Here is a 26073-nt window from a genome sequence, read left to right on the forward strand (position 1 = left end):
TTGGGCCGCTCCCGCGGCATATGGAGGTTCCCAGGCTAGGGGTTGAATTGGAGCTGTAGCCACCGGCCTACGCCAGAGCCACAGCAACTCGGGATCTGAGCCGCATCTGCAACTTACACCACAGCTCACGGCAACGCCGGATCGTTAACCCACTGAGCAAGGGCAGGGACCGAACCCGCAACCTCATGGTTCCTAGTCGGATTCGTTAACCACTGCGCCACGACGGGAACCTTGAGCATCTTTTTATAGGCCTGTTTTATATATCTTCTTTGAAGAAATCTCTGTTCAAGTCCTTTGCCCTGTTTTTTGTTGTTGAGTTGTAGGATTTCTTTATATATTCTGTATATTAATCTCTTATCAGATACATGATTTACAAATATTTTACTCCAGTCCATAACTTACCATTTCACTTGGTTGGTTGTGTCCTTTGACACAGAGAGGCTTTTTATTTTGATGTAGTCCAGTGATCTATTTTTGCTTTTATTGCTTATGTTTTTCAAATCATATCCAAAGTATCTTTGCCAAGTCCAATATCATGAAACCTTTCCCCTATGTTTTCTTCTAAGGATTTTGTAGTTTTAGATCTTACATTTAGGTCTTTGGTCCATTTTGAATTTATTTTTGCATGTAGTTTAAAGGTCCAAATCCATTTTTTGCTTGTGGGTATCCAGTTTTCCATACCATTTATTGAAAATGCTGTCCTTTCCCCATTGAATAGTCTTGGTACTCTTATCAAAAATCATTTGCTCCTATATGTGAGGGTTTGTTTTGGGGATCTCTATTTTGTTCCACTTATCTATATATCTGTCTTTATGCCAGTACCACAGTGTTTTGATTACTGTGACTATGTAATAAGTTTTGAAGTCTAGAAGGTGAGAGTTCCAATTTTATTCTTCTTTTTCAGGGTTGTTTTGGCTATTCAGAATTCCTTGAGATTCCATATGAATCTTTAAAATATTTCCATATTTTAGGACATATTTTTTTTTATTTCTGCAAAAAACACCTTTGGGATTTAGATTTAGACTGCATTAAATCCATAGATTGTTTTGGGTAGTATGGACATTTTAACCATATTGCTTTCTCAATACGTCGCTCCATCCCTGCACTCAGCTGTGATTGATCTTGCCCAGGTCAGAGCCTCATTTTTTAAAAAAATTATTATAGTTGATGTACAATGCTGTATTAGTTTCAAATGTACAGCAAAGTGATTCATTTATAGATATGCATATATCCATTCTTTTTCAGATTCTTTTCCCATATAGGTTATTACAGACTATTGAGTAGAGTTCCCTGTGTTATATAGTAGGTCCTTGTTGGTTATCTATTTTATATATAGTGGTAGTGTGTATACATTAATCCCAAACTCCTAATTTATCCTTTCCTGGCCACATTTCTCCTTTGGTAACCATTAATTTATTTTTAAAATCTGTGAGTCTGTTTCCGTTTTGTAAATAAATTTATTTGTATCATTTCTTAATTAGATTGCATGTATAACTGATATCATATGATACTTGTCTTTCTTTGACTTACTTCACTTAGTATGATTATCTGTAGGTCCATCCATGTTGCAGCACATGGCATTATTTTGTTCTTTTTTATGACTAATGTTCCATTGCATATATGTACTACATTGTCTTTATCCCTTCTTCTTTTTATGGATATTTAGGTTGTTTCCATATCTTGGTTATTGGAAATAGCACTTCAGTGAACATTGGGGTGCATGTATATTTTTGAGTTACAATTTTTTATGGCTATAAGCCCAGGAGTTGGATTGCTGGGTCATATGGTAGCTCTATTTTTAGCTTTTTAAAGAACCTCCATACTGTTCTCCAGAGTGGTTCTGTCAATTTTCTTCCCATCAGCAGTATAGGAGGGTTCTCTCTTCTCCATACTCTTTCTGGCATTTATTGTTTGAAGACTTTTTGATGATGACCATTCTGACTGGTGTGAGGTGATACCTCACTGTGGTTTTGATTTGCATTTCTCTAATAATTAGTGATGTTGAGCACCTTTTCATGTGCTTTTTGGCCATCTCAGAGGGCTCTTCTGATTTCCGGTCTTTTGTTCTTCCTCATGTCCTGCCTGAATGGGCTGGTGGAGCACTTGGAGCATCAGGGTCCTAGCTTTTCATAAAGATTTTCAACCAGTGCTCTTGCTTTCAGCCCCAAATTAATTGTTGGACTCAGTGATACCTGGTTTATCCAGTTTTTGAAAATTCCCAAGGTTCAGTAATTTATCAAGTTTTTGACATAATAAGCTTACTTCTTTTTGGATTTCTCATTAAAGATTATATTTTCTCTGGTCTATTAGGATATTTTCATTTATTATTTTTTAGTTTCCAGCTTTTGTTGACATCTCTTATAGGCTATAATTATTTCTTTGGGTTTTTTTTCCCACTATGGATTTATAGTTTTAAATTCCTTTTCCTCTCATTTTAGTGGAATTTCAGAGGAAACAAGGAAAAATTATATTGAATCCAAGTTTACTTATAAATTTATATAAATATATATTTATATTATTTATTATATTTAAACATATTTATTTAAATAGTTTATAACTATAAATTATATAAAATATATAAACTTATATAAATTATATAAAGTTTATTATAATAAAATTATAATTTTATTTACATAAATTTATAAGTAAACTTGGTGGATTGAATATAATTTTTCCTTGTTTACATTTTAAATTATGAAAAAATTTACATTTTAAATTATAAAAAAACTTAAAGTAAGAAGTTATATATTGATAGAATTATAACAGGCAAATTAGTTTGCTCATTCAACTTAAAAATAAAGTGTTTTGTTATTAATAGTAAGTTAGTGAAGTAAAACAGAAATAGTGAGTTGCTAAAGTTACTAGATACTTAATATTTTTCTTCATTGGACTAATTTTTGTCATAGAAAATAAAGAGGGAAACCATAAGTTGCGATTATAATAGTACCAAAAAATTATAATACTAAGAGAAAATGCACAATACAAATTTGTAGCTATTGCTTGGTCACAAATATGTAAACCTAGAATTTCAGGATCAAAAGATGGTTCTTTATCTTCCCTCTGTGCTTAAATAAAAATTGTCATTATAAATATCAGAGTGCTTTGATGTTTACTATTAGTCAGTTTGAGTCCATAAAGGGTAAGAAATAACATCTGGGCAGGAGCAGAGCCAAAGGAGAACAAATTAGGAAAAAAGGCTACATATCATTGAAGATGCTGGGTTCTGAGATAGGCAAGCAGCTTTTAAAGCAGTCCTTGACAGGAAAAAAGGCTACATATCATTGAAGATGCTGGGTTCTGAGATAGGCAAGCAGCTTTTAAAGTAGTCCTTGACATTTTTTTCTGGATGTTAATACTGGTCATGACTCTGGACTGTCTTCCTTTTATCAGAAGATTAGCATATTTGTGGTTGTAAACAGTCAGATTATGTTGGGGATGAATATCTCAGGAGCTGTATATGTGGAATGAAGTATTTTCTCTGCATTAGTTTTCTGTATTCTCCAAATTTTGTGTAAAGACTATGAGTGCCATTGAAGAGAAGTTCAGATTTCCAACAGATGGAAGCAACTGCATGCTGAGGGCATAGGGCATTTAGAAGAGGAAGAAGGATTCTAGGTGCCAGGCAGGAAAGGGGTTCGTGCTCTAAATAGGCCAGTGCGGCTCCTTCTAAGGGAGACACTCTGCCTCTAGCCCCGAACAACAAGAGCAGCAGTAGGTACACCCTGGGCATAGCTCATTGGAATAGGAATTAGCTTTAACCCAGAGCTAAACTGTGGAGATTTGATAGACGTTAGTACATTCTTTGAAACTTTTTTTCTTTGAAAGGTGGAGACTGTGTCCCCTCTCCTTGAGTTTAAGCTGAACTTAGTGACCAGTTAGCCAATAGAGTATGGTAGAAATGACACTGTGTGACTTAGGAAGCTAGATCAAAAAAGGCCATATATCTTTCACCTGGTTGACTGGAACAGTCACACCTGGACCACCATGTAAGACTTTTATCACTCTGAGGCTGCCCTTCTGCAGTAAAGCTCAAACTAGCCCACATGGAGACACCACACAGAGAGCCCCTGAAACCTCAGGACGAGGAGAGGTGCCTGGCCAGCCACCAACTGCTTCATCGCTAATGGTCTTCTAGGGTCGGCCTTCATCTAATTATAACTGCATGGGACACCCTGAGCCACAAGTCCCCAGCTCAGTTCTTAAATGGTTGACCCCCATATCCATGAAAGAAAATGATTGTTGTTTTTTAAGTCATTAAAGTATATTGTTAACTGACATAGCTTATTAGATAATTAGAGTCCCAAAATATTTTCCAATTATTTATTGGTACATAACGAGCTACTCCAAATCTTGGTGGTATAAGGCATCTGTTTTGTTATGTGCATGGACACTGTCAATCAAGAGTTCAGACAGGGCATAGTAAGGGTGGTTTGTAGCTGCACATCTGATACATCAGCTAGAAAGACTCAAAGGGTAGGAGTGATTGAATGGCTGGCGACTCCCATCATTTGGAAGCAGCTTACTCACATGTGTGGTGGTTGATGTTGGTTGTTGCCTGCACCTCAGCTGAAGCACCTACCTATCTCCTCTGTATGGCCTGGAGCTTCCTCACAGTTAGTGGCTGGATTCCAAGAGCAAGCTAATGGTTTTTAAAGACCTGGCCCTGGAAACCTGCACAGTGTCACTTCACAGCCTAGATTTATGCCCTCATCTCTGGATGAAAGGCTTGTCCAAGAATTTTGGATACATTAAAACACCATAACCACAACCCATAGACTAGGGAGTGGTCTATAATAACACGATCTGGCTCAAAAAGACGAACTGGGTTAATTATTTTTTCTTTTTTGAAAATTTTTCATAAGTAATGCACTGGAATTATCCACCTAGAAATTGGAGGTAAAGATGAAAGTTTAACATGACCTATTGATAAGGCCATGGGTAAACCAAGGTTATGAAGCAGAAACTATGAGAAAGCAGCATATCTACTGAGTAGAGATACCATGAGGAGAGAAGGAGAAATGAAAAGAAAATTCATCTGGTTGTGGAGAGGGACCATAATAAGATGGAGGGCCTCTTGAATGGCCGCCATCTGGCAGTTCCTGTTCATTCATTGTGACGCTGGGCTTACCTGGTTTTCTAGGTCACAGTTAATAACAGTGTCCTAGCTGGCAATAAGATGTGCTGAAAGGAAGCTGGGAAACAAGTTTCTTCTTTCCTAAGAGTTTTTACTGACATGATTGTGAAAGCCACCATTAGAGAGAAATAACTGAAATGCTTGCAGCTGGAGTAGTGAGAAAGCCACTCTGCTCATTATTTCCATCTGAGCGTTACCGCTATAGCCTGGGAAGAGGAGTGGGAAGTGGGCATGAGAAAATAAGGCATTATTTCTAAAGATGTATTTTTTTAGAATGTATTTTGAAATGGTGATAAATAACTTAGTAGAGATCTGGTTTTATTCAACCATAAGAATTATTTTTATAAATCGGAAAAGAAAAAAAAAAAACCCTTCAAAATGCATTTATTTAGTAGGTTTTCCCTGAAATTTGAGAACATTTACATTATCTGGTATATACTGTATATTGGTCACATGATTACCTAATTCAGTGGCATATACTTTTTTTTTTGGCCACATCCACAGCATGTGGAAGTTTCCAGGTCAGAGATCGAACCCTTGCCTTTGCAGTAAGCCAGGCCACTGCAGTGTCAATGCTGGATCTTTAACCCACTGCACTACAAAGGAACTCCCAGTGGCATACACTTTTAGAAGAAATATTTTGTTATCCAAGAAACTAGATGTTTTCCCAGTATTTTAAAATGGGGTGTTTGGATTTCATTTACTGCTATATCCTGATATTCTCATCTTAAAGGATAGTCAGGATCAATGATTAGGTTAAAAACGATAATAAGTATTAAGTGTTAGTGTGTCGTGATGAAAATATGTAAAAAGCCCAGGAGTTTTTCAAAGAATGACCTTTGTCAGCAGGTACAACCCTCCCTGACCTGACTTCACATTATGTCTTTCCTGTCACAGTGAGAGCAGTTTGAAACATGCAACTCGATTGGTAGAATTTTAAGTGAGTCTTTGGTAGAAGAGATCTGTAAGAGAAAGACGTATTAATATTATTCACATCAATAGTTAAGGCAGTGAATAAGGTACCACCCTTGATATAGCATTGACTCCAAGAAATCATCTCTTTTTTTTAAGAATATCGTCTTCTTATTTGAGACAATAGAGAGTTCTGAGTTATGAATTATACTAATATATGTTGTATGATATGAATTTAGGTCAGGGGAGGGTTGCCCTGTTGACAAGGGTCATTCTTTGAAAAACTCCTGGCTTTTTACACATTTTTACCATGACACACTAACATTTAATACTTATTGTAGTTATTTAACCTAATGATTTGCCAAAGATATAATTGATCTTTCTCCTGTAGGAGGAACGTAGAGTAACAATGCTCTAATTTTGCATGTCTCTGTTCTATAATGACAGGCTGTCATTTTCTATAATTTACCAGAGATGATGAACAATGTGTGTAGGCTGAATGTAGTTGCTTAGTAACCACCTTTTAAAACTTTCTTAAATGTAATTGCCTCTCTGCCAGGGAAACATTGATCCAGCTAATTTGCATTGAACCACTCTCTAAGCAACTCAACGTATTAAACACCCCCGTGCCTTTAATTTCCAATTATTTGCCTTTTTAAGTTCTGTTAAGGTAAGCCACCTTTGTTATGATCATTATTTGTCTTTGAACAAAGCTAGACTTCCAAATGATTATCTATACATTGTCATTTCCCCCACTCTTTTTCTGTGTATCTTTTTTTTTTTTTTTTTTTTTTTTTTGGTACATTTGTCTCTGCTGGTGTCCTCTGGGGCTGTAACTTGTCTGTCCTCTTGGTTTAAGATGTTCAGCATTTTCTCAAGCAGAGCTCAGAGCTCCTTCTCTGATTTCTCATGCTGCCAGTCCTCTGGGTTCACTTCTGCACCCCATTTTGTCCCTAGCTGAAAGAGCTAACAGCATTCTTTTGATGAAGATCTTCTCAATCCTGTTAGGTGACCTCCTGACAGGTGGTTTATCAGCTCTCACTCATAGCCAGATTCCGTGTTAGCTGGGTTCCAGGGATATCTGGGTCTCAGGATCCCTGGGAAAAGTGGTGTGTTTGGGGGGGTGTGGGTGAGAAGGAGTGTCTGTCTTCTGCTCTTCTCCATCTATATACCCTTCTGTCATTTTGCTGAGATAGCATGGATGGAGGGATTTCTCTTGGAGGCTTGCAGTTGTTCCATACTTCACCTGGGACTTTCCTCCTGGGATCTTGAGATGTAAGAAAGGTTTGAAAGGGTGAAGACACACATTTGGGTACGAAGTCATTACATTGTTTCTAATTTCCTTTGTCCTTTCTCTAACTCAGTAATGCAGAACAAACATTTCATGCTTCCCATAAAGATTATTCTCTGAGACCAGCAGCAGGAAAGAGTTGTTTAGGAAAAGATAATAGAATCCAGCTGAGTAGGAAGGAGTTGGCCTAGCAATTCTCAAACTTTAGCATTTTAAGGATCACCTGAAGAATTTGTTAAACCACAAGTCTCTGGGTCCTGTAGTCAGAGATTTTTATTTAGTGGGTGATGTAGTTGATTGAATGGTGGCCTCCAAAACAATATATTAACTTATATCACATGGAATATTTGAATGTGACCTTATTTAGTCATCCTGGATTACTGGGGTAGGCCCTAAATCCAATGATAAATTTCTCTATGAGAGATACAGAGAAGAGGAAAAGACACAGAGGGGAAACAGCCAGAGCTTGAAGTTTTGTAGCCACAAGCCAAAAGCACCTGGAACCACTAGACGCTGGAAGAGGGTAAAGAGTCTCTTCCCTTGAGACTTGGAAAGAAGCACAGTCCTACTGACACCTCAGTTGTTTCCAACTTCTGGCTCCCAGACTGTAAGACAATACATTTTTGTTACTTTAAGCAACCTAGCCTGTTATAATTTGTTAGAGCATCCCTAGGATACAATTACAGGTGCAGACCAAGAACCTGCATTTCCTACAAGCTGATGGTCCTGTAAGTGGACTGTGATGAATAGCACTGATTTAGTAGATGCTGTAAGAAGGTTAAATGAAAGAAAAATAAAATCCAGGATATTTCATAAAACAGTTGAATGAAATACATTTATTAAGAAATTTTTTTTTTAGGGCCGCACCCATGGCATGTGGAAGTTAACCAGCCTGGGGGTTCGAATGGGAGCTACGGCTGCCAGCCGACGCCACAGCTACAACAACTTGGGATCCGAGCTGCATCTGTGACCTATACCACTGTTTAAGGTAACCCCGGATCCCTGAGCTACTGAGTGAGGTCAGGTATCAAACCCTCATCCTCATGGATACTAATCAAATTTGTTTCCGCTGTACCACAATGGGACCTCTGAATGCAGAGTCCATTTAGATCATCAAACTGTTTAGGATGTCTGAAGATGAGCAAGAATGAAACTAATAAGCAAGCTGAATTGCTTTCTCTCCTTTCTGATAGTTTCTGCTGCCATGACTGTTCTGTTCTCACAGAGCTTGTTAACTCCTAGGTATCCTCAAGCTTCAGGTTAAACTTCATTTCCTGGATGAGAGCTTCCAGATTAGGTTAGCCTTTATTGTAATACTCTCATGGCTGTCTGTACTTCCTTGGGACATTCATCACCATTCTAATGATCGCCTAATGTCTTTCTGGAACATTATACATTTTTAAAGGACAGGGGCTACAAAATTCTTCTTCCTGGCTGATGCATAATAGGTATTTGAAAAACATGTAAAAGAATGGAAGTTTAGACTTGCCCTATGGTAGAATTAGAGGTTTAGAAATCACAGTTCTGGGGAGAGTGTTTGTTGTTTCTCCATTGACTGCAGATTTTTACTAAGCAGATTTAATAGATAAAATCAGATATGAGAAGTAGGCCAACAAATGATTTTTAAGTACTTCTTTCTCTGCAAAATGATTTACCAAATTAGATTCCTGAATCAAAAATATATGTTTTATAAATATATTCAAGCAATATCAGCTCCAGTAATTGGTGTGATCATAATTTCACTTCTGAGGCAAGTTGATTTTCTGTCAATTTGTGTTATTTACATGCAAAGAAAGATGACACTTTCTGGAAAGTACTCATTTTAATAACCACAAAATACTTATGCTTTTATTAGGCTTTTAAAGATAGGCTTTGAAACTGCAGTATCATTTTTTTTTAATCAATGATATGAAATTAACTTTGAGTAGACCATTACTTTTCATTTCTGAGAAAAAAATGACCAGTTTCTTACTATGACTACCTAACACTGGTCAGAATTTAATTGTTAAATCCCAGGTTAGCACACAGATTGGTATTCAGTTTTGGTCAGGTCACTAGCTCTGGTTCTAGCTTTGCAAGGTGACCCAGGAAATTTCAGCAAAAATTATTATCTAACCATAGCTCATTCTTCTTGTGTGGAATATCTGTTTCTTAATCTTTCAAAGTTTACTTTTTTCAGCTTTATTGAGGTATCATTAACAAAATTGGAGTATATTGAAAGTATACAGCGTGATGATTTGATGTATGTGTACATTGTGAAAGGTTGCTTCAGTGGGATATTTTAAAAGGTTTTTACCAACTACAGGATAGTTTATACATTAACTACCAGCTGAAGTTTATTCTTCTAGTAAGTGTGGTTTTGAATTAAAAACTTTGAGTATAAGTTTTAAATTCATATCTATCTGAATCAAAAACACCATCTTCTCATTAGAGCACAATTAAAAATAAAATAATAACTGGTGTAGGCAGTTCTACCTCAGGCTAGGATGTGAAAGTGTGATATTGTGTTTCGTAAGAATTGTAAATTCAGTCTTAGCCCATGGTTTCTGGCTCACACTCCCCAAATGCATGGAATTTTCCGAGTGAGGAGAGCAAATAGGAGCATCTTGGTCGTAACATTTCGTCTCTTGTCCTCAATTTCTGAAATCATTTCAGAGCCCTAAAGGTGAAATGGGATCATGTTCATCATAGAAAGCCTCTTTCCACCAAAACTGCATGTTAATGAGGTGACTTTTGGACCCTTGCTGAAGGATGGGGGCTGGTTGCCAGGGGAGCCAGCCATGAGATTGGAGAGTTGGAACTTTCAGTCATCCCTCTGCTCCACCTGCTGGGAGGGAAGAGGCTGGAGACTGTTCAGCTGCCAGTGACCAGTCATACCTATGTAATGCAGCCTCCATAAAAGACCAAAAGGATGGGTTTAGAGAGCTTCCAGGGTGTTGAACACATGGAGATACAGGAAGAATGATGTACTGGCAGAGGGCATGGAAGGTCTGAGCCCTTCGCCCATATCTTGCTCTGTGAAACCCTTCCACCTGCCTATTCCTGAATAATATCTTTTTATAATAGACTGGTAATTCATTAAGTAAAATGTTTTTCTGAGGTCTGGCAAATTAATTGAACCCATGGAAGGGTCATTAGACCTTCCAGTCGATAGCCTGTTAGTCAGAAGTCCAGGGAACAACCTGGACTTGTGATTAACATCTGAAGTAGAAGGCAGACTATGGGACTGGCCCCTCACTTTGTGGAATTTGATGCTGTCTCTGAGACATGGTGTCACAGCTGAGTTGAATTGTAGGGCACTCAGCTGGTGTTGGGAAATTTTTTGGATGTGTGGATAAAAGCCCACACATACTGAGATTGAGTGCTCAGAACCTTTAAGAAGGGCATGGGAGATTTTTTTTTTTTTTAATTAGCTTTTCTTGTAATTTTTTTTAATACTGCAAAAAATCTAAACAACATAAAACTCATACTTGTCTAGGAGACTTTTGAAGTGTGTCGAATGTAAGGAAGTCTTTGGTGACTAATTACCAGTGCTCTAAATCCTCCAAATTTGTTCTTTTTCAAAATTATTTTGGCTCCTTTATATCTTTTGCATTTTCACATAATTTTAAAGTCTGCTTGTCAGTTTCATTAAGAGAAATCCTGCTTGAATTTTGAGTGGAATTGCATTGAATCTATATGTAAATTTGAAGATATTTGATACTTCAACAGCATTGAGTTTTCCAAACCATGAACACAGTATATCTCTTCATTTCTTTAGTTCTTCTTTAATTTCTCTCAGCAGTATTTTGTAGTTTTCCATTTATTGATCTTGCAGATATTTTATTAAATTTATTCCTAAATACCCCATGTTTTTTCCTATTGTAAATGGCATTGAATATTTAAATTTCAATTTCCAATTTAATTACTGGCTGAGATAAATGCAGTTAATTTTTATATATTGACCTTGTATCCTGTGACCTTACTAAATTAACAAATACTTTTACCAACTTGTTGTTGTAGATTCCTACAAAGTTTCTATGTATACAATCATGTCATCTGTGAATAAGGACAATTTTACTCTTTCTTTTGTAATTTGTGCACCTTTTACTTTTCTTTTGGCTTTATTGCCTTGCTTTGTTGTACTAGAGTCTTGGACCTCTAGTACAGTGTTGAATAGAAGTAGTTAAAGAGTCTAGTCGTCCTTCCACTTTTAAAAGAAATGTATGTAATCTTTCCCCATTACATGTGGTATTAGCAGTAATTTGAAAATAAACAACTTTGGTAATGAGGTCATCTTGCTATTAATAATAGCAAGTTGTATAAGCTCCAGGATCCATTTATTCTAGTACATGTTTCTATCCTATATTTGATAATGTTTGTACAAATGTCAAATGTATTGATTCCTTTTTTTATATACAAAGCCTAATATTGGATGAATTGTCATGAATCAGAAATTGTCCATGTATGTTCAAGATGAAATAGCAATTTCTGGACTGAATACACATGACTAAGGATATAAGATTTGCTTTTGTTGTTTCACTAAAATTCTTATTTATCACTTGAATGATACTCAGATTAAAGAATTAGAATCCTGATATCTGTCTGGGTCTCTCCATATATGAGGGCACCACACAGTTGTAATTTTTTGTGTGTGTGATGAGAACTTTTAAGATTTATTTTCTTAGCAACTTTGAATTACGTGCTATAGTATTATTAACTACAGTCACCATGCTGTACATTACATCCCCAGGATTTATTTATCTTACAACTAGAAGTTTCTACCTTTTGACCATCTTCATCCATTTTGCTTACTCCCTACCCCTGCTTCTGGCAACCACTAATCTGTTCTCTGTATTCATAAATTTGATTCTTCTTCTTCTTCTTCTTTTTCTTCTCCTTTTTTTTTTTTCTTTTTTGCCCATCCCATAAGATATGGATTTCCTGTGCCAGGGATCAGATCTGAGCCACAGTTATGACCTGTGCCACAGTTGCTGCAACTCTGGATCCTTTAACCCACTATGCCAGGCTGGGGATTGAACCTGCATCTGGGAGCTGCAGAGACGCTGCCAATCCCCATTACGCCACAGCAGGAACTCCTGATTTTTCTTTATTTCTTTTTTTTTTTTAATTCCACATGTAAGTGAGATCATATGGTATTTGTCTTTCTCTCCTCATTTGCTTTACTTAGCATAATGCCCTTAGGATCCATCCAAATTGTTGAAAATGACAAGAGTCCCTTCTTTTTCATGTCTAAATAATATTCTTATATATACCACATTTTTCATTATCCATTCATTTATTGATAGACAATTAAGTTATTTCCAGGTCTTGGCTATTGTAACTAATGTTGCAGTACACATAGGGATACGGATATCTTTTATTTCCTTCAGAAAAATACCCAGAAGTGGAATTGCTCGGCCAGAATTTTCTCTCTTTATGTGCAGTGCTTGGTTCCAGAAATTATGGGAGAGGGGGCATATCAGGCACTGTTAGCATGAACTCAGACATCATCTGTCAGCTGATGTGGATTCAGAAATATTTAGTATTTTAGTCCTTGGTCCAGAAAGACTGAGACCGTTCTCAAATTTTTAGGGCCTGGAATAATATTGCCAGGGTGTGCTGGTAAATGTTTAACAACCTGGTCTCCGAACAAAGAAAAACTCCAATTTACAGTAAGTTCACCAGTTTCTGTTGTAGATACTCCCACCATGGCCGGTTTCAAGCTACCCATGTGACGTTACTGAACTCGAGGTTGGGTAGAGATGCATAGTAGATCAACCTTAGGTAGCATTTCCACCACAGAGACAGAATCTTTCTAAAATTTATTGAAGTATAGTTGATTTACAGTGTTGTATTAATATATACTATACAGCAAAGTGATTCAATATATACACACGTGTGTATATATACTTTTTCTTATTCTTTTTCATTGTGGTTTATCACAGGTTATTGAATATAGTTCCCTGTGCTGTACAGTAGGACCTTTTTGTTTATGCATTATATATATATATGTATATTTATGTAATAGTTTGCAGCTGCTATCCCAAATTCCCAATTCATCCCATCCTCCCTTAGCAACCACAAGTCTGTTCTCTATGTTTGTGAGTCTGTTTCTGTTTTATAGATAAGTTCATTTGTGTCCTATTTTAGATTACACATATAAGTGATATCATATGATATTTGTCTTTCTCTTTCTGACTTACTGCACTTAGTATCATAATCTCTTGGTCCATCCATGTTGCTGCATATGGCATTATTTCATTCTTTTTTATGGCTGAGTAGTATTCCATTGTATACATATGCCACATCTTCTTTATCCATTCATTTTTCAAAGGACATTTAGGTTGTTTCCATATCTTGGCTATTGTAAATACTGATGCAGTGAACATTGAGGTACATGTCTCTTTTCAAATTATGGTTTTCTCTGGATATATGCCCAGGAATGGGATTTCAGGATTATACTCAATGTTTAGTTTTTTAAGGAATCTCCGTTTTTAAAAAAAATTAATATTTCCATTTATTTTTTTAAGTTTATGTGATTTTTATTTTTTCCATTATAGTTGATTTACAGTGTTCTATCAATTTCTACTGTACAGCAAAGTGACCCAGTCATAAACATATATATGTTTTCCATATTGGCAGCACCAGTTTACATTCTCACCAACTGTGTGGAAGGGATTCCTTTTTCTCCACACCCTCTCTATCATTTGTTATTTGTAGACTTTTCTAATGATGGCCATTCTGACCGGTGTGAGGTGGTACCTCACTTTAGTTTTGATTTGCATTTCTCTAATAATTAATGATATTGAGCCTCTTTTCATGTTCCTGTTTTTGATGGGGTTGTTTGGGTTTTTTTGTTACTGAGTTGTATGAGCTGTTTGTATTTTTTGGAAATTAATCCCTTGTTGGGTGCATCATTTGCAAATATTTTCTTCTAGTCTATAGAAGAAGATACTTCTTTTCATTTTTTTTTATGGTTTCCTTTGCTGTATAAAAGTTTTTAAGTTTGTCTTTTCATTTTTTTTATGGTTTCCTTTGCTGTATAAAAGTTTTTAAGTTTGTTCAGGTCTTTTCATTTTTTTTTTTTTTTATGGTTTCCTTTGCTGTATAAAAGTTTTTAAGTTTGTTCAGGTCCCATTTGTTTATTTTTGCTTTTATTTCTATTTTCATGGGAGACTGACTTAAGAAGACATGGTACAATTTATGTCAGAGAGTGTTTTGCCTATGCACTCTTCTAAGAGTTTTATGTTGTCATGTCTTATATTGAAGTGTTTAAGCCACTTTAAATAACAGATATAATCTTAAGGGCCTAGAGAACAGAAAACTATAAAATCAGGAAGTTATGATTTTTTCTTTTTGTCTTTTTGTCTTTTCTAGGGCCGCACCTATGGCATATGGAGGTTCCTAGGCTAGGGGTCCAATCAGAGCTGTAGCCACCAGCCTATGCCACAGCCACAGCAACATTGGATCTGAGCTGCATCTGCGACCTGCACCACAGCTCATGGCAATGCCAGATCCTTAACTGAGTGAGCAAGGCCAGGGATTGAACCCACAACTTCATGGTTCCTAGTTGGATTCGTTAACCACTGAGTCACGACGGGAACTCTGGAAATTATGACTTTTGAGTATTTATTGCTTTTGCTTTTAATATTGGAAATGTAGAGATAAATGGCTTATTGTTTGCAAATATTCTGATTATTCATGTAGAACATTTAAGAGGTTTTGGGACTATTTAGCCTTAATTGTGGCTTTTTCAGTTGTCCTTTTTACCTTCAGCCGCTGTGTTCAGAAGTGTTTTTATGCATTGTCATGGCTTCACATTTTGAGGTTTTGCTCAACTATTTGGTTCTGACTCACTTGGTGATATTAATGCCTGAGATATTTTTAAAGACTAACATTCTGAGAGTGAAATTGTAATTCATTTATCAAACAAGATTTTGTGCTCAAATATAATTCTGAGCAGGTTAAATGTCACTTCCTTCTTTTGTTTTTCAGAACCCCAGATTATGTTTTTCTTTTGATTTATTCTCCTGATTCACTTTGCTTACTAAAGAATCTTTAAAATGTATCAAGCATTTAGTTTTCAATACATGACAAATATAAATTTGGCCGTGTTCATTTTTTTGTCCATTACATAAAGAAAGCAGTCTATAATTAGCCTAAACAATATAAATTTGAATTTCCCTAATCTTATATTCTATGTGAAATAATTTTAATGTAATATTCTCTACATCCTATTTATAGTTTCTTGTTTTACAGAAGACATGAGAAGTGACATATAAACATGTTCTATTTAATACTTCATGGTTATGTTTTATCAGATGAGAGAAAATAAAGGGCAGAAGGCTCTCTAGAAAAATTGATTCTGATACTCTCATCTATATGAATTTCTCCTTTGTTTAGAAATAATACAAAACTGAGTTTTTAATTAGCCTCTATGGATTTCCAAACCACTGCTTGTTCAGTGCCATTCACTTATGCATTTATTTTTAATTTTTATTTTTTATTATTAAAGTATAGTTGATTTAGAGTGTTTTATCAAATTCTGTCATACAGCAAAGTGACCCAATCACACACATTTCCCTGTGCTGTACAGTAGGGTCCCACTGGGGTTTTTTGGAGGCAATGGGTCACTTATTCATTTATTTACCAAATAGTTCCTACTGTGTATCCACCCTGAGCTGCTGCAGTGAAAGATGACACAGGTGAGGGGTAGATGCCAGGCCTGTTAGTTAGAATCAAGTTCCTAAAAGAAATGGAAATTTCCAGCCAAGGCAGACTTATTATATTGACTTTCCCTGGCTCAAAAACTGGGACTTTGACATAGGATGAGGGTCTTTGGGTGGGTGTCCACAGGGAATTTAGCTCTGTGGGCTCCCCTGAAGTCTCAGTCCACACTTTTTTTTTTTCCATTTTTTTTTATTACTCAAATGAATTTATCACATCTGTAGTTGTATAATGATCATAACAATCTGATTTCACAGTCAGTCCACACTCTTGGAGTCCTACCCAGCATGGTGGCAAGTAGTTTCTTTAAGAGCCCACCCACCTTCTCTGCTGGCTGCCAGGCTGATAATTGGGGTTCAATCCCAGTAGAACCTAGCTGGGGAATGTGCTGGGTATGTTAATGGGGTAAAAACAACACTTTGAAGGAGGAGCAAGAATTAGCCAGCATGTACCAGCAGGGCCCATGGAAGTCCCCCTGGGAGTGATGAAGTTGGAGCCAATTCATAAAACACTTGAATTTGAACTTCTTTAGGGATTAGATTTTTTTTTTTCCTCTGCTATTTATGACAGAGAATTTAAAAGCAAAAGCAAGAGAGTAATATGAACACATTTGTTCTCTGAGGTAAGCATTTTGTTTGTGAGGTGGGTTGGAGAAGGGCAGGACTGGAGGGAAGGAGTCTCTGTGTTAAACAGTGCTGGGACCAGACTTAAAAAACTTAGCTCCTGGCTTCAGGAAATATTTGCTCCTGGAAGAGAAGATGGTGAACTAATTGAAACAGTTTGCTCATCAAGATTTACTTCAAAACCATCTCTTCACTGTGTCCACCACAAAAAGCTGCTGTGTCATGAGTTGAGAGTTGAGTCATGATGCTCAGAGTTGAGAAGGGAATTCGAGGTGAAGATACAGAGTCTCAGGGCTGGGGGATGGCACCATCAAAGGAAAGTCAGACCAGGAACTAAGACAGCATCTTTGTCCACCCGCCATGCTTGCTTCCCGCAACTATTCCATGGCCACCGCTGTTGGCAGCACTCTCCTGAAAACCCTCTCTGTGGTTCCTGGCATGAAATGCAAGGCACAGGCTTTGCCTGAGATACTTCTTTCACAATCCTGAGTTTTCTTCTTTCTTTACCTGAAACAATATTTTATTAAGACAATTAAACCTAAAAAAAGAGCAGCCAAGCAGGCAAGTACTTGTTTTCTTGCAAGTTTTAGTTAGAAATGTCAAACATGTTTGGGTATGTTCCTCCATATTATTTCATGTCTCTTTAATAATTTTGTACTTGGACTACTTTAATAATATTTCTTTTTAATTCAGCCTGAATTCTATTAAAAGTCGGATTTGTATATTTTTAGTACCTGATGGTAACTTGTTGTCTCAGCCAGAGGAAAAATGTTCTACTGGCTTAGGCTGAAGAAATGAATTAATTTTCGATCTTTAGCCAGTTCAGTGAATTAGAAGTCTGTGCAGTTCCCATTACACCCTATATCTGAGCTTTTCTACATTATTTCTCTCAATCAAGAAAAGGGGAAGAAAAACAAACAGCTTATGAAGATCACCGTGGTGAAAGCAGAAAAATTCTGTGGCTAGTTTTGTTAAGAAGGTAATTTTCTCTTATGTTCTTGAGGAGAATTGATGTGGCTTTCTCTCCATTCCCATTAACAATGTGCAGTAGCACTTTTCCTAAGTGCAGGTTAGAAAAGAACTGAGGGATTCTCAAATAAAAAACAAGTGGAGCTCAGACAAGGAGTCTACTGCTTCTGTAAATTTCCACTTACACACCTATAAAATAGTGAAATAGAAATGTTAAATATATACACACTACTGTATATAAAATAGATGTGTAACAAGGACCTGTTGTTTAACATAGGGAAATTTACTGAATACTGTGCAATAACCTACATGGGAAAAGAATCTGAAAAGGCATGGCTTTATGTAAAGGCATATGTGATTTACTTGGCTGTACGCCTGAAATTAACACAGCTTTATAAGTCAATTATATTCCAATAAGATTAAAAAAAAAAGAAATATTAGAAACTGATGATGGACAATATGAAAGGGTGGCCCATTTGACAGGAAGCTTGTCAGATGTAATGTTTCTGCAACTTGTACTTTGTAACTGGCACTGGATTGAATCACAGAGATAGAGTTTGGGGTGAAGTAGAAAAGATTAGTTTTATTGCTTTGCCAGGCAAAGGGGGCCATGGCAGGCTAATAATGCGCTTAAAACTGTGCCTCTCCCTGGAGGGGATAGTGAGGAGTCTTATAATGTTCTAGGAGCAGAGCATGATGAGCTCATGGACATCCTTCTTATATGTTGGTTGGTGGTGAGGTAATTGGAGTCAGCATTAATTAATCAACTTTCTGGTTCCAACTGGTCTGGGGTCTGCGGACAGCATACAGTTAACTTCTTCCACTTGGTGAGGGTTTCAGTATATGCAAAACAGCTCAAAAACCGTGGCCATATTTAGTGGGGGCCAGGGATGATTTTGTTTCTGGCTTACACTAAACACAGGCACCTGTCCCAGACAGAGAGCCTCATCTGGCTCCTCATGAGGACAAACATGCCAAACAAGGAATCAGGGCATTGCTGCAGTTAATTACAGCTGCTCAATAAACCCAGAAGCTCAGAGCCAGCATGAGGACTCTTCTTCCTGCTGTGACTGCCTCTAGCCTTAGCTCTGGCTTAGTGACCCAGGTGGTTTAGTATTTATACTCTAAATGGAAAATTGCATTAAATCCCAACCTTTTGCTTCACTTTTTATCCGGTCTGAAAGATTTGGACAGAGATCCAGGTAATCTTTGATAGAATCCATCTCACTTTCCAAAGCTGAACAAGTACAGATACCTCTTTAAGATGAGCCAACAGTCAAAATCACATGAAATCATATGAAAAGATATTGCTGTTTAAAAAGCGGGGGCCGTGCTGTAGAACCAGAGCAAATTCCTATGAACTGCAATTACTGTTTAAAATAGAGGGGAAAAGTTCAAGTTTTAAATTTGTGATCTTAACATGATAGAGATGAGGTTGTTGACTCTAGAAAAGCAAGGTGGTCACGAAGATCAATCTGAGGTCAGAAAAGGAGCATAGAAGAAAAACAGTTGATGTCATATTTAAAGCCTAAATGAAGATCAGATTTGCAGTTGCAGAAGATTTAGCCAATAAAGTAAATGATAAGCCTTGGAAACTATCCAGATTCAAAGGAATAAAGAAATGAAAACAGTATGGAAAATGTTTAGGGAGTTCCTGTTGTGACTTAGCGGGTTAAGACCCTAACGTAGTGTCCTTGAGGATGTGGGTTTGATCCCTGACTTTTCAGTGGGTTAAGGATCCAGCGTTGCCATAAGCTGTGGCATACGTAGCTTGCAGATGCGGCTCTGGTGTTGCTGCGGCTGTGGCATAGGCCTGCACCTGCAGCTCTGATTCATCCCTAAGCCTGGGAAATTCCATATGCCACAGGTGTGGCCATCAAAAGAAAAAAGAACAAAAAATTTTTGTAAGATAAATATTGGAGGACTGAACCACAAGATCTAATAATACTTGTAAGAGGAATCTCAGGAAAAGAGAACAGAGTAGACATAGGAAAAGAACTAATCAGGAAATAAAAAGATTAAAAAAAAAGTGTTTAAAAGATTAAAAGAAAGTTTCTGGAGCTGAACAAATATTAAACATTAATTCAAATTAATTTTCAGATTAAGTGGTTAACAAGTTCTGGTAAAATTAAATAAGATCAACACCTGGACATATCCTGGCAAATATTTTGAATTTCAGAGATTAAAAGAAAATCTATATATATATTCAGGCATTTAAAAAAGTTATCTACCAGGAAGGAAAAACACTGGGTTTTCTCTACTATCAAACACCTGAAGATAAAGGAGTAACCATTATAGACTTCTGAGGAAAAAGATTGTGACACAAAAATTTTATTTACAACATAGGCATTGAGAGAAAAATTTAAAAATAAAGTTTTACATTTTAAGAAGATAGGTCATATGTGCATAAATATTATTAGAAAATTCTATTAAAATCTAGAGAACAGTTAATTTTTTTCTGTTAATGTTGTGGTAGGGCACAGAAAAAATGAAAAATTTTTTGCATTTATTTAAATAAGCTTAGCATCAGCCTAATGTCAAAATCTGGTGAATATGATATGAGAAAAATTCATATAATATAGATTTTTAAATGTGAGAAAAAAGTAAATTATTTCAGTAGCATCATATAAAAATAATATGCCAAGATTAGATGGGGTTTGTTTGAGAATTGAAAGGATGGTTTAATATTGGAAATCTATTCATGCAATATGCTATCAGAAGCCAAAGGAAAAAAGGTATATGATCATCTAGCTATACAAAAAAGTCATTGTATATAATTCAGTTCCAATTTCTAATTTTATTTTATTTTTTAAATTACTCAATGAATTTATTACAATTATAGTTGTACAATCATCATCACAATCCAATTTTATAGGATTTCCATCCCACAACCGCAGTGTATCCTCCCCACTCCCCAAACTGTCTCCTTTGGAGACCATAAGTTTTTCAAAGTCTGTGAGTCAGTATCTGTTCTGCTTTTAAAATGTTTTTAATGAAAGTGGAAATGTAAGGAAGCTATTTTTTAATTAAAAAACCCAAATCTATCATGCTCAGTACTGAATCAGATCTGTAGCTGCTGGCCTATGCCACAGCCACATCAATGCCAGATCCAAACTGTGTCTGCAACCTACACCACAGCACACAGCAATGCCGGATCCTTAATTCACTGAGCAAGGCCAGGGATTGAACCTGCATCCTCATGGATGCTAGTCAGATTCATTTCTGCTGAGCCATGACAGGAACTCCTGAAATAGAGTTTTAAAATAAAATAATTAAAACAGTAGGGCACTGGAACAAGGAGGTATTGGTAGGTTCAAAGAGAATTTGCAAACTGGAAAAATAGTCCAGTAAATGGAAGAATATCATATTTGATTAAGTATTTTAGAGAGATAAAGCTCCTAGATTTCAAAGAACTGGCTATTTGAAAAGAAAAATGATTATGTTAGATTCCTACTCATAACTTACATAAATAAATTCCAGATAGTTAAAATATTTAAATATGAAAAATAGTAATTAAAAAAATTAGAAAGACCTAGATGAATATATAATACAACTCTAGGCAAGGCCTTTTAGTACCAAAGTCAGAAGCCAGAGGAGAACATTAATAGGTTTAAGATACCTGAAAATTAAAATTTCCGTACATCAAAGTAATTATGTACAAAACATGAAAGCAAATGAAAACAAAATATGTCATAATCTGTGAAACAAAGTTTATAAAACTGGCCTAGAGTAGGTGCCAATATAAATATTCGTTGAATACATGAATCAGTAAGTGAAAATGGAAAGCTCTTATGAAACAATGAGAAAGAAACAAAAGCACCAGTGGAAACAAGGACAAAGGGCATGAATAGCAATTTCACAAAAGTATTCAACATAACATAAAAAATTCAGTTTCACTAGTATAAAATAAATCTGTCACCATTTTAAAACTAATTTGTAAATATTAGAAGTAATCATAATACTTTTTCAAATATAATACACATTTTATTTCTTCTTTAAAAATTATTTTTTATTAGGATGTAGCTGATTTATAGTATTGAATCAGTTTCTGCTGTACAGCATAGTAACTAAATCATACATATATATACATTCTTTTTCTCATTTTATCTTTCCTTCTGGTCTATGTAGTAGTTTGCATCTACCAACCCCAAACTCCCCATTGATCCCACTGCTTCCCCCTCCCCCTTGGCACCCACAAGTCTGTTCTTTTATGTCTGTGAGTCTGTTTCTGTTTTGTAGATAGGTTCGTTTGTGCCATATTTTAGATTATGCTGTTTGCAGAAATAATCAAAACTTTAATCCCACAAAGTTATATGTTCTCATACTGCAGATAATAATGTTAAGTGCCATACTGTTTCTGGACATGAACTTGGAAATATGTATTAAAAGTCTCAAAATATTTACATTTTTCTATTCTTGGAAACAGACATTTCACTTCTGGAATTTTATCTTAAGGAAAAAAAATCAGACAATCACAAAGCAGTTATTGGTGAGGACATTCATTGCAGCATATTTGAAATTACAAAAAAAGGAGTTCCCGTCGTGGCGCAATGGTTAACGAATCCGACTAGGAACCATGAGGTTGCGGGTTCAGTCCCTGCCCTTGCTCAGTGGGTTAACGATCCGGCGTTGCTGTGAGCTGTGGTGTAGGTTGCAGACGCGGCTCGGATCCTGCGTTGCTGTGGCTCTGGCGTAGGCCGGTGGCTACAGCTCCGATTCAACCCCTAGCCTGGGAACCTCCATATGCCGCGGGAGTGGCCCAAGAAATAGCAACAATAACAACAACAACAACAAAAAAGACAAAAGACAAAAAAAAAAAAAAAAAAAGAAAAGAAATTACAAAAAAAAAAGGAAACAGATCTCTAATGCATATTTTAAAATGTTTTTGAATAATATTTGATAAAGTAAGAAGACAATCTAGACTTGGATAGGAGGGCAAATTGAAAATGCAATGTATTTCTGATACTAATATCAATATCTAACTTCTGTTGAGTGTTTGCTGTATGCTAAGTGTCATATTTAGTGTTTTACATGGAACATCTGCATCTTCTCCAGTGAGTGTAAATTCTAGTCTTAGATCCATTTTGCAGATGAGGAAGCTGAAGTCTAGAGTTGTGAGGTTTACAAGTCTTTTTGAGAATCCACTTTACCACTATACTATAAATTGCCTTTGATTTCTGTAAGTGCATCTTTATGGTATAGAAAAAGATTAATAAAACAGCCTTTAAAATATTACTAATGGCAAAAAAATTTAATTTTTTTAAATTATTTCAGCCATTTAATATGAATTGGTATTGTTTTAGAGGGACAGCTGCAACAATTTTTAAAGCCCCCAAATTAACTGAGCTCAGGCTCTAAACCACCTTCTCTCTTTTCCCAGCACCCACTTTTTACACAAGTCTTAAACCTACTTTACGGTCCTCAGTGGGAATTCATGTTCATAATGGTGGACTCAACACAATATAAGATATTAAATCCTTAAGGAGCTATTACACACAAACATAAACCCTGTACTGGCCATACCATATACAGTAGTGTTTGAATGGAGCCAGAAGGCTGGGTTCAAATCTTTACTTGAATTTACTGTTTATCTCACATTGGGTAAGCCAGCTAATCATTTTCTCAGTAAAATGAAAAGTAGTAGCTTCCTCTTTGTTTACAGTGAAAATTAAATGAGTTAATATATATAAAGCACAGTGACTGGTCCATGGTAAGTACTAGATAGTGTTAGCTACTATTCTTATTAGTATACTTATTAAATCTTGAAAATATATATTTTAGAAAGGTTTTCAACAAACAATTCTTCTGGGTACATTTCTGGTTTTTCTTGTTAACTTGGAAATAACTAAACTGACATTGTCTGAACATTCTATTCAATGACATTTCTGCAATGGTATTGTTTACCAGTCTTTGTGATGATTGAAGAAGATGCAAGAAAGTGCAAATTCTGATTAATGAAGAAACTAACAAAAACTAACAAAGACTGGGGCTCAACAAAAGTGAGTTTGGGTTCCATGAAACTTGGGAAGATAAACTCCAGTCTTAGAGGGTTTTCTTGGGGAGGGCAAACAGAAAAATAACACCGTGAATTAATCATGCTCCTCAGGAGTAGTCACAACTTTAGAAACGCCAAAGGGGCCTGTGTGAATGGACTATCTGATTGGCTTTGCAGTAGCACTAATAAATGCTTGACTTTTGCTAATGTGGTAATTTTGGAATGATAAGTGGAACCTGCCAACAATACCATTTTGCTTGATTGTACCATAATTGCTTTTATGTCATTGATTTCAAACTGTGCCTAATTAGAGACTATTTTAATTCTACCAATAAATAAAACACTTTGTTTTTACATGGCTAAATAATATCCTATGGAAGCAACATTCTTATAGAATAATGGCTCAACATGTCCTTTCAATCATTTTTCTGATTGTTTATAGAGAGAGTTGATGGACTTGCTTATTCTTATTTCACCATGTGAAACTGGGTTGAGATATGCTTGATGACTATGTTGCAGACTTATGATGAATTTAAAACATGTTCTATAGAACACAAAGACAATGTACTTCATACTAGTTTGTAAACAGTATTGGATCTTCACAGTACAATTAGTGATAATAATAAAAAACCTTTGTAACATTTAAGATGCTAAATAATACTTGAAATTCAAGGCCACAGAGGAAGTAAACAGTAGAATAAAGGCTATTTTGAGTGCATGTAATGCATTCATGATTCAGCCTGTAGAAACTTTACAGAACTTGTTTATCCTAGAGATATGACACATGCAAGAAATTTAGTGCTCATTGTTCCAAAGTGTAGTTCTTTATGGCGAAACAATTTATAGGGATTACCTAGTAAATACTCCCCTCTCATCATCCCATCACCCCTGTCCTCCACCCCTAATTAGAGTCTAGGAATGCCTAATGTTTTACACTAACGGGGTGAAACAACTTCTTTGTGTCAACTCACTCATCTGTCAGAGAATATGCACTCAACTTTTATAGCATTGACTATGTGTCAGACACTATTTGGATGCTTTACATTCATTAACTCATTTAGTCCTCCTAAGAAACCTACAAAATGGGTAAATTTTTGTCCCCATATTAAATATGATGAAACTGAGGCAGAAAGTGAGTACATGTCTTGCTGACGTCAAATGGCTAATAGGTAGCAGAGATAGGAAGTCTGGCTCTCTAAAGATTGGGTTAAATATACTTACATCACAGAATTGTTATGAGAATTAAATAAGATATCCTATGGAAATCTCTAGGATTCCAATGGGAGTCCTATCAACTGGGTTTGTTCTAATGCCACCCTATTTCTGCTCTACGATTTTTCTGTTGGTGTGCAGTGCAGTGCCCAATTATTAATTCCTTTTAGTTCTCTTGCCCTGTGTACCACCAGTGACCATGGAGGACTTTGATGTCAGGCACCAATCTTCAAGAGCCCTTTCTCCCCAGACATGGTACCCAGATATGCTTCTTCAGATATCAAACATTGCAGTAGTTACCATAGTAATTACAAGGACAAAGTGATAATAATAATGTTAAGTGGCAGTGCCCAGAGAGGCTTGCCTCTCTGCTAAAACATTCCAAATGAACATGCATTATGAGTCTTCTTTACTACACAAGGACCGTTTAAGACCCCATTCCACCAATTCACTTCTTTTCCTTGTAAAAATATAGAAAAGCTTATAATATGGGGATTCTAGAACCACTCCTGATATTGGTGCTGCTAATACTGATGGCAGTTGACTTTTTTTTTTTTTTTTTTTTGGAGGAGTTGCCAGGCATTTTTGTAATTATTTTACATATATTTCTTCATTTCAGTCTTACAGTAGTTCTGCAGGCATTATTATTTCCTACCGATTACTCTCTCCTCTCACTTCCTACTTTCTCTGGACTCACAAAGCTCTAAGTTGCAGAGTCAGAGCTCAAGAAAGGGCCTGCCAGACTCTAGACATGGCTCTCAGGTTCATTTCATCCTAGAGCCGTTGACCCATGGTCATCTATGTGTAGTGAGTGTTCTCTGCTCCGTGACCAAAGCAGGTATGAGTGTGGCTACAGGGTTGGTTGGTGGACAAACAGTACTGCAACTCTCAGTCTTGCTTCTAGTTACAGTTAGTTAGTACAGCATACAAATTCTGACTCAGTGCCCTGGGCTGCAAGACAAGCTGTATTTATAATAACATTTGCTCAGTGGCAAAGAAAGCTGAATTTCCCATTTGGATAACTGACAATCTGTGACAACTGTTTTTCTCATTGCCAGCCCAAGAAATGTTGAATCTTCATTGTGACTTGACTTTTTTTTTCCCTGAGAGATTGGTTACCAGATTATCTGAAGTAAAGCGCCAACTTAAATGATTTTGTAGAGTCCTTTCTGGCCTATGACTCTAGAGATTAGTGACAATTTTTTTGGAGGCTTTGCTAAATCATGAG

At 36.2% G+C, this 26073-nt stretch overlaps 1 long non-coding RNA gene across 1 annotated transcript in view; it reads left to right on the forward strand.

Annotated features, from left to right (window-relative positions):
• LOC146405586 (uncharacterized) overlaps positions 1-26073 on the forward strand; it is a 237750-nt gene that overhangs the window by 53871 nt on the left and 157806 nt on the right. The gene's annotated exons all lie outside the window — the stretch shown is intronic.

Source organism: Sus scrofa, chromosome 2 (assembly GCF_054392235.1).
Source record: "Sus scrofa isolate SSC_HxYL_T2T_F1_AM1 chromosome 2, Sscrofa_HxYL_maternal_Yorkshire_Landrace_v2.0, whole genome shotgun sequence".
Lineage (NCBI taxonomy): Eukaryota > Metazoa > Chordata > Mammalia > Artiodactyla > Suidae > Sus > Sus scrofa.